The sequence below is a fragment of the Schistocerca serialis genome, chromosome 10 (genome assembly GCF_023864345.2).
Source record: "Schistocerca serialis cubense isolate TAMUIC-IGC-003099 chromosome 10, iqSchSeri2.2, whole genome shotgun sequence".
Lineage (NCBI taxonomy): Eukaryota > Metazoa > Arthropoda > Insecta > Orthoptera > Acrididae > Schistocerca > Schistocerca serialis.
Window position 1 is genome coordinate 200,471,380 of NC_064647.1, and position 15,714 is coordinate 200,487,093.

Genomic DNA, 15,714 nt, shown 5'->3' on the forward strand with positions numbered 1-15,714 from the left:
CTGCACATACGGTTCACGTCCACGCTGTCGCGGCATGCTACCAGTGTTAAAGACTGCGATGGAGCTCCGTATGCCACGGCAAACTGGCTGACACTGACGGCGGCGGTGCACAAATGCTGCGCAGCTAGCGCCATTCGACGGCCAACACCGCGGTTCCTGGTGTGTCCGCTGTGCCGTGCGTGTGATCATTGCTTGTACAGCCCTCTCGCAGTGTCCGGAGCAAGTATGGTGGGTCTGACACACCGGTGTCAATGTGTTCTTTTTTCCATTTCCAGGAGTGTATTATTGTCTGGGGAGTTTGGCGGCCAGCGGAAGTGTTTGAACTCAGAAGAATAGAGAGTTCCTGCAGGCACTCTGTAGCAAATCTGGACGTGTGGGGTGTCGCATTGTCCTGCTGGAATTGCCCAAGTCCAGCGGCCCGGCATTGAAATGTGCTGTAGCCGGCCGTGGTGGCCGAGCGGTTCTAGGCGCTTCAGTCCGGAACCGCGAGACTGCTACCGTCGCAGGTTCGAATCCTGCCTCGGGCATGGATGTGTGTGGTGTCCTTAGGTTAGTTAGGTTTAAGTAGTTCTAAGTTCTAGAGGACTGATGACCTCAGATGTTAAGTCCCATAGCGTTCAGAGCCATTTGGAACCATTAAAATCTGCATCACTTTGCGGAAGGGTTGCACTTCATCACGCTGAAGGATTCTCTTCAGCCGTCGTTGGTCCCTTTCTTGTAGGACCTTTTTACGGCCGCAGTGATGTCGGAGATGTTTTACCGGATTCGTGATATTCACGGTACACTCGTGAAATGGTCGTACGGGAAAATCCCCATTTCATCGCTACATGGAGATGCTGCGCCCCATCGCTCGTGCGCCGACTATAACCACGTTGAAACTCACTTAAATCTTTATAACCTGCCACTGTAGCAGCAGTAACCGACCTAACAACACTGCCAAACACTTGTTGTACTTATACAGGCGTTGCCGGTCGCAGCGCCGAATTCTGCCTGTTTACATATCTCTCTATTTGAATACGCGTGGCTATACCAGTTTCTTTGGCGCTTCGCTGTGTTTACCGTATGGGTACTCAGACTGATAAGCATGATGTTCGGACAGTACGCTGCAGAATTTGCTTTCTTATTAGTTTTAGGCACCGGTACTAGTATGGCGACGTAGGGTTGAGTCACGAGCATCAGTAAGCTTGAAACACGTATGTAACGTAGCAGCGATGGTGAGGCATGATAAAATCTTTGACCAGAGAGCCTTTTATCGTGGTTAGTCTGCGCTTGACCGCGCGAGAGTTGCGAGCAGCACTCTGTCGGTAGCAGTAGCTCAGTTCAGTTGCGTCCAGTAAGTCGGTCAGTAGTCGTCGGTACGGTAGTAGTCGGTCTGTAGTCGTCGTGCGAGCAGTCTGTCAGTGGGCAGTCTGTGAGCAGTGGAGTATGTCGGTAGTAGCAGTCGAGTGCAGTTGTGTGTGAGGAGTCGGCGGGCGTCGACATGGCATTCTGGTCAAGATACAGGATGAGGTATATTATTTTTAAATGCGCTCAGCTAATAATGTAAATTAACTGTAACTAATTTGTGCAATAATCGCCCCAATAATAATTTTGATTTCAAAGCAATTTTTATAAAAGAACCTTTTAATTGAACCAACGATCTCTTTCCATTTCCTTAAATAAACAAGGCAACTATGTAGAAAAATAGGTAAAAGTGTGTAGAATCAGAAAATAAAAGTTTTTTTACAAAAGTATTTGTATCTTTTTTTTAAAATAAAAACGGCCCTTACTTAAAAAACAAACCTCGTATATTCCCGTACAGGTCAGACATTTTACTTGAAAGTCGCCTGCCCGTGTCGGCGATTAAATATGATATTGCAGAGCCTACGTTACCCTGAATTACGATGCTAAGTCCCTTTGGATACGCAGGCATTTCCAGGGGGATCTTGCATTGTAATTCAGAACAACACAGGCACTGCAATATCGTAAAACTCTCTACTCCACCGTTTATGTATTAACAGTTCGGCTGCAGCTGACCATCTAGCGGCCTCAGTAAGAAGGAGAGGGAGATTTAATTTCATATAATGAAGGCTGCCAGCGGGTTTTCTTTCAGGTGATTTGTTCACGTAATCAACACTACACACGCTATCAACTCACTCATTTTATCATATTACGTGAAGTAATTACTAACTGAACAGCTATGAAATCAATGTTTAGAAAAAAAGCAGAAAACTGAAACAGCTGTTTACAGCGCTGCCATCAGTATTTTTTTAAAGAGGTGGAACTGACAGAATGAGATTTTCACTCTGCAGTGGAGAGTGCGCTGATATGAAACTTCCTGGGAGATTAAAACTGTGTGCCGGGCCGAGACTCGAACACGGGACCTTTTCCCTTCGCAGGCAAGTGCTCTACCAACTCAGCTACCCAAGCACCACTCACCCCCCGTCCTCACAGCTTCACTTCTGCCAGTACCTCGTCTCCTACCTTCCAAACTTTACAGAAGCTCTCCTGTAGGAGACGAGATACTGGCAGAAGTAAAGCTGTGAGTAGCGGGCGTGAGTCGTGCTTCGGTAGCTCAGATGGGCAGTCGGCTTTCAGCCGTGTTACCGTGCGGACGGGCTCGGCGCGCCGGGCAGTGCTCCGCAGGTGTTGTTGTTTACCCGCTAGCGCGCGGTCGCGTCGTTGTCTTGCCGTATAGCACCTGTACCGACCCGACATGGCGTTCTCATATCGAAAAGCTACAATCAAACTAACGTTCAACGCATCGTACACGAGACCGAAGGCCCATGAAATTGAACGGTTTCTACGAGACATCATGCACATCGAACCACAAGAACTGATAGGAATTCATCTGTCTATTGTAACCAGCACAGTGTACCTCAAACTGATTGACGAAGCGGCCTGCGACAGATTACTCCAACGATCTGCAAACGGCTTTCGCTTCTGTCACGCAGACGGTAACGTGAGCGTGGTAGGAGTTGACCATGCTGGTCTGGGGGTGCGTACCGTGCGCATCTTTGAACTACCGTTCGAAGTCCCTGCCAACCTAGTCGTTGATGCGCTGCGGCCATACGGCACAGTTCTGAGCCACACAGAGGAGAAATGGAACACATTCGAAACGTACCCGGTCCTTAACGGGGTACGACAAGTGCGCATAGAACTTAAGAAGCACGTTCCATCGTATGTTTTCGTTGGTGGCTGCCGCGCAATTGTTATATATGATGGACAACCGAGGACCTGCTCGGGCTGCGGCCAGGAGGGCCATGTTAGAACTGAGTGTCTGCAGCGCCGCCTCGTTCAGGTGCCCCGCAATGAACTTCCCCAACGATCCACTATGACCTCTCTCCCGCTAACATATGTGGAGGTGGCACGACGTGATGTGACGGATGATCAAAACCTGCTACCTCCTCAAGCCGCTGCCAGCTCCGTTGGAGAGTCAGCGCCGTCGACGACGCCGCAGCCCAACGGTGCAGAGGTTCCTACAGCCTCCGCCCTCCGCAGCGTCGTGGGCACCCAGCCACCGTCACTGTCGGGATCAGACACAGGGGTTCCTAGCGACCGAGACTGTGTCGAGCCCCGCCCTCCAGTGGATGTCGAATCTCGGACCCGAAAGCAAAAATCACCCAAGCGACACAAGAAGAGGCGATTGTCAGCTGACGAACAGGACAGGAATGTGAAGCCGGCGGAAGACATCGACTTCGTTGACTCGCCCACAATTGCAACGGACTCCAGTGGCATCATTCACCAGAAGGTGCCTGAAGACAAGGAACACTCTCCTAAATCTGGTGGCCCAGAAAACGAAGCGCACTGCGTCGACTCCCAAAATGTGGGCTCCTGTGAAAGCGTCCAGCCCCCAATGACATCACAATCGTCTCTTGGTGACTGGGCAGACGATATGGAGGCAGATGATGCACAGCAAACATCGATATCTCCACCAGAGCCCATGGCTGACAATGAGCCCGGAGGGCTCTGCCAGTCAGGGACTTCTACGGCACAGTAATGCACAGCATGCAGGTGGATGGCTGTGTGGTGTGTGAAATCACTGTGGGGTTGCACCGGCACACTGCCTCCGCCACTTGATATGTCTCAGTCATACCGTGTGGGAACAGTCAACGTAAATGGTGTCCACTCCACTGTCAAGACCCGCATGTTACACGACATGATCAGAGCGGCAGACTTGGACATTGCCCTTCTCCAGGAGGTCCGTCCCGAGCTGTGTTTAGACCTATATGGCTACACCACGTACAGCCTACCCGTAGGTGATGGCGCAGGAGGAACGGCCATCCTTCTCCGAGATGGCATAGACGCGACGGACGCGACGTACTTGCCGAACGGGCGAGGCATCGCACTCACACTTGGCGCAGTGCGCCTCATTAACGTCTACGCTCCCTCCGGTAATTCGCACCGCGGTGACAGGCATGTCTTCTATTCGGAGGAGTTGGCCCCACTTTTGCAAGGAAATATGGACCATTACATAGTGGGCGGCGATTTTAACAGTGTTCTGCGGCCCGAGGACCAGATACCGCATTACGTCCCATGCCCCGCTCTACAAGCACTGATACGTGACCTCGCGCTCCACGACACATGGCTCTTGCATCATGGGACCCAGAGTGGATATACGCACTTTACCAGCCATTCTGCCAGTCGTCTGGACCGGATATACGTCTCGCGTGCCCTCCGCACAGCAACCCGTGATGCAGAACTCTGGCCGACGGCCTTCACGGACCATCTCGCGTACATCTGCACTGTCACATTGCCCCGACAACTCACAAGACGCAGCAGGGGCCCGTGGACGCTGAACGTCTCCCTCCTTCGCGAGGAAGCGTGTCGGCGAGCAGTCACTGACACGTGGCGTCGATGTATCAGGCGCCTGCCTATGTATGCTTCCACGTTGCTGTGGTGGCTGGGATGTGTCAAACCTGCCCTCCGAAAGACCTTGATGGCCTACGGGCGTGACAGATCTAACTGGCCAAGGGCAACATCGGAATTTTACTATACAGCGTTACGTGAGCTGGCGACGCAACCGCCGTCTCCCGAACGTCAGATGTCCGTACAACGCATCAAAGCTCGTCTACTTCGCATCAGGACAGAGCAGCTAGACGGTGTCCGCATCCGTGCGCGAGTGCAAGACTGTATCCCCAACGAAACAGCGTCAGTGTATCACATTGTGCGCGAGAGGCGCCACCGCAAACGTCAGCTCATTACAGCGGTAAACACGGAGGACGGCGGGCGCGCAGTGACACAAACGGACATCGCGCACACGTTCGCCAGACACTATGGGACCTTGTACATGGAAGATCCGCGAAATGTACGTGATTATGACGGGCTGTTGCACGATTTTCCCGCCCCTCGGGACGTGGCACCCGATGATAGTCTGCTGTTGCCCATTACACCCGACGAGCTGACATCGGCCTTGGCACGCGGAGCACCGAACAAGTCGCCTGGACCGGACGGTTTACCCCTGGAATTCCACCGCACATTTTACAACCTTATGGGTGACAAGTGGCTCCAAATGTTTCAAGACCTGATCCGCCCTGATTTCACTGTCCCCACAGAATTCACAGAAGGCATCTTGATCCCAGTTCCGAAACCGAATGGTGGTTGTAGGTGGCAGGATTTTCGCCCACTCACACTCCTCAACACCGACTACAAGATCTTCGCCCGTATCCTCCGCGCGCGTCTCCACACCGCTATCGGGAAAGCCATCCACACCGATCAGACATGTTTAGGTGGTGTCAGCAACATTCATACGGCGTTAGGAGCATACCGCGACGTAATTGCCTTGACGGCGGCCTGCAAAATACGAGGCGCCCTTGTCGCCGTAGATTTTGACCACGCATTCGACCGCGTCGATCACGGCTTCTTACGCGCAGTTTTGCATCGCATGGGCCTCTCTCCGGAGTCTGCACAGGTGGTCCTTCGACTGGTCCACGGAGCGCGCTCCCGCATGATGGTCAACGGTTATCAGTCTGGTCACATTGTTGTTGGACGGTCAGTGCGACAAGGGTGCCCCCTGTCGGGCATATTATTTGCTGCAGCACTTGAACCAGCTTTACATGGTCTACGACAGCGATTAAATGGTATCTCCTTGCGGGACGTGACCTTTTGTTGTGGTGCATTCGCCGATGACGTGGTGTTCCTGGCCAGATCAGAGGATGAAATGCATATGGCGCTACAGTGGCTACGCCAGTACGGGGCGGTCGCTGGGAGCGTCATCAACGTGAAGAAGACAAAATACATGGATGTCGGAGGGGGGATTTCCCACACAACGGCGGTGCCCTTTGACAAGGTGCCCGTACTCAAGTGTTTAGGAGTGCAATTCTATAGCAATGTCCGCCGCACGGCGGCGGCTACGTACCGCCGGCTCCTACACCAGACACGTGCTCTGCTGCAGGACAACAAACTGCGTCACTTGGATATGCTCCTCAGAACACGTTATGTCAACACCTATCTTGTCTCAAAACTGAACTATTTTGCGCATATCCTTCCCTTGACAGCTACGATGGCCGACAGATTTCAAGCAGCATATGGACATTTCGTAAGCACCGGTCTGGTTTTTAAAGTCCGATACGCCACCCTGACACTGCCGCAGCGGGCGGGCGGTATCGGTTTAATTCACGTATATAACCGTGCGCGATCGCTTTATCTCAACACTATGCGTCGCACGTGGACCTCTGCCCACGCCACTCTGACGGGCACCCTGATAGCGGAAGTGGCACCACACTCTCTGCATCCCCCGGTTTCTGTAGGACACATTTCACCGGCACTCACCCACATCAGAGACTTCTTTATTGACTTCAGCTACTTACGTTCAGAACTTCCGACGACACGGAAGCCCAGCACAAAAGACTATTATCGCCTCTATCAGCAGCGGCTACCTGTAAATAAGGTCACCCACAGACACCCTGAAGTTGCCTGGAACACGGTGTGGCGAGCGGTACACACGCCTTTTCTACCTACGACGGTGCGTTCATTGTGGTACGTAGTTGTGAATGGGAAGTTCGCTACTCGTCAGAGGTTACATTCCATACATCTGACGGACGACCCCTTGTGTCCGACATGCTCAGTCGCTGACTCGGATGCACACCGTCTGACGTGTGCCGCGACCAGCGAGTGCTGGCTACTGACGCAGCGCATGCTGGCATTAATCTTGCGGCGATTGCCGGAGTCTATTTCCCCTGATGACGTATTGCGCCCCGACGTCGTATACTTTCCATCAACCAGAACGAACGCCGTTAACTGGCTAAAAGGCATGGCCGTTTACTACATATTTTGCGATGCTCCCAAAGGCACACTCGACTTTTGGTCCCTATTGATGACGAGACATGCAGCTTTCAGCCGCCACCCGAAGTACAGAACTCGTTTCGCAAATTATTTAGGTTCATTATTTGCAGATCCTCCTGCTCACTGGGGCGTTCCGGGTATGAGACGCTGAAAATGAAGAAGAATCCTGGAGCATATTGATCCTCTACGGACGGAATAGGGGGGAACCCCTCCCAACAGACGAGAAGACGACTCGGACGCTCGGCTACGGCAGTTGTAGGATCTTTCTTTGTAATGAAACAAAAATAAATCTATAATAAAAAAAAATGTTATAAAAATAAAATAAATAAATAAATAAAAAGAACAACATCGACAAACCCACTCCATCCTCTTCCTGATCCTTCGATCCTCGAACTCGAACACGTTGCTTGAGCGTGGCGGCGGGTTGGCCAGGCTTCGGGTGTCGACCCCTGCCCTGCCCGTCGTCCTGCTCCGGCAGCGGTTCATTTAAAAAAAAAAAAAAAAAAAAAAAAAAAAAAAAAAAGATGGTAGAGCACTTGCCCGCGAAAGGCAAAGGTCCCGAGTTCGAGTCTCGGACGGGCACACAGTTTTAATCTGCCAGGAAGTCTGTATGTCTTGTTCCCAAAACCAAGATTAGCTTCGTATTTATACGAATATGTATTTTTTGAAACTAAGTCATACTCAATGAAATCATGCAGAATGAGATTTGCACTCTGCAGCGGATTGTGCGCTGATATGAAACTTCCTGGCAGATTAAAACTGTGTGCCGGACCGAGACTCGAACTCGGGAGACGAGGTACTGGCAGACGTAAAGCTCTGAGGACGGGGCTTGAGTCGGGCTTGGGTAGCTCAGATGATAGAGCACTTACCGGCGAAAGGCAAAGGTCCCGAGTTCGAGTCTCGGTCCGGCATACAGTTTTAATCTGTCAGGAAATTCCAATGAAATCGTCTTAAGAAGGGGAGGCCACGCCGTTGTGATCACAGCTTTAGTTCAAATCTTGTACACCTTTAGTAGGCCGCTAAAAATAAGTAGTAAGTTGCACTACTCAGGACATGCAGAGAAAATCGGAAGATAAGTTCCACGCGTCTGATGTAACGTATGTATCGATGCGCAGATGCTTCATGTAAGAGTTCATGGTCAGGAACAACATCATAATTTGAAGAAACATCCTAAGTATAAACAGTTGCTCAAAAACTTCCTTATTTGCAATTTACCTCACTCTATTACCTCACTCTATTACTTCATTTCTCAAAAGCAACTTACGCATTAGTTGAGAGTGCAAGCGCGACAAACCCACACGTACACATGCCAGTCAAGAAAACTATAAATAGTCAAAGGAGGAATTATATGTAATTTGTTGGAGAAATCTTTTCTTTGCTTTTATTTTCATTATTTTAGACTGACGGTTACATAATGCTGCGAAGTAAATTTCATTTCCAAATGGTGGGAAGCTACCACCACAGAAGACTCAACTTTCTTTTTCTTTACTTGTATTTGTTGTGAATAGCATTCATGCGCAACATTCATTTCGATATTAAAAAAAGAAACCCACCACATGAATGTGATACCCTTCCCATATTCTGATGCACCCAAGCAGGGAGAAAGGATTTTCCAGAGCGAGACGCTTAGAATTCAGAGAAGACAAACAGAGAAATCCAAACTCAGGAAAGCAGAATGTGGATACATACCTGACACGAAACGGAAAACCAAGAAACTACCCTTCGAGAAGGCCAACTTGAAGCAGTCACTGAGCTGGGATTTCTCATACAGCGATGGCGAGCGTAGACGGCTGCAGACACACTTCACGCGGATACAACACCCACCTGATCGACGGCTGTCGTCCTAAGAAGAAGCCTGAAGCTGTACATCTCCTACAGCGATTACGATCTTACAGTGAAATAATGGAATTAATAATGAATGTCATCTACGTCTTTAAAAGTGTAGTTCAGTCTGCTGCTGGGCACTCTCGAACGTCTTTCATTTTAATGGTATGAGTTGTAATATTTTTTAACGTGGTCAAGCTCTGTAATATCGTTGAAAAAGTGGTTGGCGTTCGAGCTACATAAGACGAACGTGTATGAGGCAACGTTTCGACCCCCGTTCAAAGTTTATTTTTAATCTACATTTCCTTCATTCCTTGTATTATTATTTAATTGATATGACATTTAAGAGGTAATATAATGAAAGAGAACCACGTGTATTTGCATGAAGTTTTAGTGAATGTCATGTTATTTGACTACTTACTATTTGAATTAGATTTAATTATTAGAATAAACATATTTATAACTATGGACTAGTAAATGAAGAAACGCATAGAGTTTTCTTGAAAATGTATGCCTTTCGTGATTTGCGAAATCCCTAGTACACGTGAACTGGTAATGTACCCGGAACTACTTTCCGCCTCGACGCTTCGAGCTGCAGGCACAGAGGTAGGACCCAATTGGCAGTTAACCTGCTAATATAGCAAGGACGAATACTGGAGGTGCAAATTTTTTGGATATCACAGAATTTACACTTGTACAACAAAAATGAAGGCTGCAGCAGGAGCAGAACGTCGTCTCATACACGTTTCTCTTTACAAAGCTCAAATGCTAACCACTTTTTTTATCCCATTTTGTTTGTAATTGATCACCGTATTTGTTCGGGGCGGACGTCCTATGACACTTGTTGCTATATCCGTTACATGATGGACACGTAAAACATCTGTTCCGATTTTCTTGGAATTACCTGAGTAGTGCACCGTACTACTTTCAAATTATGTTGTCTTGATGGCTCACTAAGGATGTACAAAGTTTGAAGTAAATCCCTGATACCAACGTCATGGCCACCGCTTGTTACTTAAAATTGTGACTTATTAAAATTTTGTTGTTTTTTCAAATATGAGGTAATATGAAACTTCCTGGCAGATTAAAACTGTGTGCCCGACCGAGACTCGAACTCGGGACGTTTGCCTTTCGCGGGCAAGTGCTCTACCATCTGAGCTACCGAAGCACGACTCACGTCCGGTACTCACAGATTTACTTCTGGCAGTACCTCGTCTCCTACCTTCCAAACTTTACAGAAGCTCTCCTGCGAACCTTGCAGAACTAGCACTCCTGAAAGAAAGGATATTGCGGAGACATGGCTTAGCCACAGCCTGGGGGATGTTTCCAGAATGAGATTTTCAGTCTGCAGCGGAGTGTGCGCAGGAGAGCTTCTGTAAAGTTTGGAAGGTAGGAGACGAGGTACTGGCAGAAGTAAAGCTGTGAGTACCGGGCGTGAGTCGTGCTTCGGTAGCTCAGATGGTAGAGCACTTGCCCGCGAAAGGCAAACGTCCCGAGTTCGAGTCTCGGTCGGGCACACAGTTTTAATCGGCCAGGAAGTTTCATATCAGCGCACACTCCGCTGCAGAGTGAAAATCTCATTCTGGATGAGGTAATATGTTTACTTTTTGTGGATAGTCACTATGATCAAGACATAAAACACTCAATGAAGAAGTTTTCAGAATTCTGTGGCCTCTTTTCTTTACTTGGGAAAGTGGCATACAAATGTAGTCCATGCGACCACTTATGTTTCTGTTCAGATCGCGACCACTGCAGGATTAAGGAAACAGAGCCACTAGTTTCTCGGTGAACTGGGTTTTCAGCACCCTGCGGACGTGACAATACTCTGCAACATATACGCCGCTTCCCGAAGCGCCGGTACCGGCTATTCTATTCTTACCCGCCGACTAAGCGTTTGGAGCGCTCGCTACAGGCGGGTGAATGTCAAAGGCGGCGCCGTCTCTGTGGCAGCTGCCGGCCAAAACGCCACCTGTAGTCGGAAACAGCTCGCCGCCACAGAGCAGACCAGCTGGGGCAACACGGAAGAAGACAATATTTTTTTGTCCGCACATATTATACTTACCACCAACAACAAACGCCGAGGAAAAAAAAGTTTGATAACCCAATGAGAGATTAGCGTCGTATGGCGGGAACTTGTAACGTGACATCCTCCTCTGGCATTACTTTTCCTCAACAGTAGTTGTCGATACCAGTCTTATTTTTCGAATTCTGTACAGGTTAATATTATCTCAGTTGCTTTTCTGAAAACTTTCATGTAATTTTATACACAGTAAGCTATATTTCAATCAATAATTTATGAAAAAGAATCACTTAATAAAATATATTAGTTTCGATGTTATAATCGATCAGTACTATTTCTGAGTGTACATTTAAAATTATTTTTTTTTTAGAAACATTTGAAGTTACGAATTATTTGCACACTTAAAATTTCTATTGTTAATTACGCAATCCTGTACTGTTTACTATGTTTATTTCTGGATTCATTTACAAAATAATAATCGGAATTAATAATTTTAATAATTTAACGAAAAATAGTGGGAATTCATTTGTTAAGAAAAATTGTAAACTCTTTGGAATATTGTTATTTCCGCAGAGTGTGTGAGTTGTAAGCTTGCCTCTGATGTGATCGGACGTATTTTTGTATAATAGGTGCGAACAATGTAATTTCGGCTTTGTAATGTGAAAAATCAAAGTGCTGTATGATATGCTAATAGGTGAGAAAAAAATCAGTGGAAAATATATTTACGTAAAAAATTCTTCAACAACGCTCTTCAAATTTATTTAGTTCGAACCAAACGCGACGACCTGATGTTTGATTTTCAGCTTCAAGAGTCAGACACTGTGACGTTATCTGGAAGCCTATCTAATGAATGCCGCGTATTATTCAACCGATATGAAGGTAATGTTTTTTTTCCGTTACTGAATTTCGATTCCCCCCTAAGGGGGCGGGCTGGCAGCAGCTTATTACGCTGCTCTGCAGCCTACAGACTTTTTAAAACGTAAGAAAAAGATAAGAAACAATAAAAGCAGGCGATAAAATGGTGACTTAAACAGTGAAACGGCGGAAAATTGTGGAAAGTTAAAACATAAAACAAAGGGATGGCAATGCTAATAAAATACACAGGAAGCAGACAGGTAACATAGTAGACAGACAATTAAAAAAAAAACATGGCGACAGTCTGGTTTCTGTTCACAAGAGATATAAAAATCACACCCAGCGACAGTATGATGTCCGTTCGCAACACTTAAGAAAAGACACACAACACTGAACACTCACGTAAACACTGCACTCAAATGTCGGCACAAAGATGACACACCATAGCCAAGGCAGATGGGGGGGGGTGGAGCGGGGGGGGGACACCTGGACAGATGAGGGGGAAAACAGGGAGGAGAGGAGAGGAGAGGAGAGGAGAGGAGAGGAGAGGAGAGGAGAGGAGAGGAAAAACAAAAGGGGGGGGGGGGGAACCGAAGGAGGTGAAGGTAATGCAAAATAAGGAAGTTATATCTGTAATATTATACCTCATTTTGTCGAGTCTGATAATATTTTGTAACAAATAGTGTAAATATTTTCCATTAAAAATACTGTATTTCAATACGTGTCCTATGACCGCATGGAACTTCAAGTGTAATACAGGGTGAGCACAAAGTCTTGCCCTCATTATAAAAATTTATAACAGAATAACCCTTACAGATAATAAGTTACATTTGATGCCGTTACAGAGGTTGTGACCAATAGATGGCGCTAGTGCTCCACATCACCGACGCGGTCTGTTAGTCACGTCAGTTGCTGGCGAAATGGTGTCGAAGCAGGAGAAAGAGCAACGAAATCGTCCATCAGTGTTCAGTGTAAATTTCGGGCTTCTCAGGGGGTTCAGAGTCTCCACATGCTACTATACGGTTACAGCGAGACAGCGAAAAAGTGAATGTTTGGTGTGGCCTCATGCATAACAAGGTTTTTCGAACGTTTTTCTCCGCGGAAAAATCTATTACCGCTAACATTTACTTAGACGTTTTGGAACAGTTCATTGCCTCACAGTCAGAAGAACATCAACCATGGATAATTTTCCAGCAAGATGGAGCACCCCCAACTTTCCTGTATGAAACATTTCCGAATTGGTGGATTGGAAGGAACGGTCCAACACCCTGGCCACCCCGCTCTTTAGACATTACGCTCCTTGACATTTTTTTCTGGGGTTATATAAAGGACAGAGTCTTCGTCACACCAGTTTCTGACGTCGACAAAGTGAAGGCTAGGATACAAGCTGCTGTGGTCACTGTGACAGAAGACACGTTACGAAACACCTGGCGGGAACTGAAATACCGCCTCGACATTCTCCGAGCTACCAAGGGAGCACGCGTTGACGTTTACTAACGTAAGTGGTCTTTAAAAGAACTTGTAACACTAACCTATGTAACGGCATCAAATGTAAATTATTATGTCAAACGGTTATTCTGTAATAAATTGTTATAATCAGGGCAAGACTTTGTGCTCACCCTGTATACTGTATATACACAAGAGCCACGTTGCTGGCCCCAGTTTATTCTCTGTTTTTCGCTTGTTCTTTCCCGCCTGTGGGTCCATGTATGTATAACTCACTGTCTGTACTTTATGGTTATAATGTATTGTCAATTGAAAGTATCTTATGTTTCCTTTCAAAAATACCTCTCCCTACACGTGAATTTTGCTTAAAGATAATAATAATATTGCTGTCGATTATCCATCTGGCTTCGACTGTTTCGGTGACGCTGAGTTCGCCATTACGAGTACTAAAAAAATTTCAGTGTTTGCAAGTAATAATTCTAAATGCTCTTATGAATGTTTACAGTCAGTTATCAATATTAAAATTAGTTCGTATTTTTGATTACGTAACTTATTCAGAGGTTTAACATCGAAAGGCATAGGCCAGGATTCAGCTCTGATTTAAAAATTTTTCAGTTAATTCAAAAGATTAAAAGTTAACTCAATTCCTAAAGACATGAAGTTAAAGCTATTCTTTGCAATTATTTTAAAATACACAGATGTTTGTACCATTCTTTCTTTCTGTGTAAAATTAGATTACTTTGCTCGGAAAAGAAATCAATGAATGCTCCATATTATCGCTGAATAGTTGTCACTCATTGAAAAAAGCGTAACATTTCCATAAATATTAAATAACTCTTTGCCTGCATATTGAGATTACGTCACGCTACCTACATTTAAGACGCATTTACTCGCGCTCAGAATACACGTGGCGTTCCCAAAAACAATATTTAGTATTCGAACTGCCAGGTTGCATTATAATCGCCGTAGTTTGCAACTAACGTCTGCGCGCGTATTTCAGTCCACACGTAGCAATCTGCACTGACTTATACGGAATAACTAAATTAATTCAACACCACAACAATTACGCAGGAAGGAGGTAATGCTACGATTGGCGCCCGTTGACTGCAAGGCTCGATTGAATAATACAATCATAGTATAGGTTAGTGTAATTTTATTATGTTTCTAGTGTAATCTTGTTGTATTTATGTGTGTATTAATGCAAGTTTGTCTTTCTTTTCATGTTATCTACGACTTGTGGCTGGAATAAAACCTCGCTCGCGTATGCTGTGTATTGCGAGCGTAAATCACAGTAGTCCTGGATCTATTGCAGACTGTACATAAGGTAAGGGCACCACTGTGTGTTATTTTACTATTTTATGCGAGTAGGTTCTATTTTTGGCTTGATACGTCAAGGGTGTGTCTGGGAATATTTATTTTGTGTATTGTGTTTCATACAGCGACAGGCTGCTGTATGCATGTGAAGTTACAACTAAATTTCTTCTGCACCTGGTGTTGTGATAGATTTTATAGAAATAACTCCTGGTTACAATATAGCTGGAAAGTGTCAGTTACCAGTACTTCTGAAAGTTGTATATTAATTTGTAACAAAAGTCGAGCAAGAACCAGGCAGCAGATTAGGAAAGGGACTGAATACTCCTATTCTGAGTCAGTCGATAATATAACTGACAAGGGAACCTCCGCATCGCACCCCCCTCAGATTTAGTTATAAATTGACACAGTGGATAGGCCTTGAAAAACTGAGCACAGATCAATCGAGAAAACAGGAAGAAATTGTGTGGAACTGTGCAAAAATAAGCAAAATATACAAACTGAGTAGTCCATGTGCAAGATGTGCAACATCAAGGACAATGTTAACTCATGAGCGCAGTGGTCCCGTGGTTAGTGAGCAACTACGGAACGAGATGTCCTTGGTTCGAATCCTCCCTAAAGTGAAAATTTTACTTTCTTTATTTTCGCAAAGTTACGATCTGTCCGTTCATTCATTGACGTCTCTGTTCACTGTAATAAGTTTAGTGTCTGTGTTTTGCGACCGCACCGCAAAACTGTGCGATTAGTAGACGAAAGGACGTGCCTCTCCAATAGGAACCGAAAACATTTGATCGCAAGGTCATAGGTCAACCGATTCCTCCACAGGAAAACACGTCTGATATATTCTTTACGACACTGGTGACGGCATGTGCGTCACATGACAGGAATTTGTTGTCGACCCACCTAACTTGCACACTTGGCGAATGGGTAAAAAGATTCTTCTACCTTGCCCGATTTAGGTTTTCTTGTGGATGTGATAATCACTCCCAAAAAAG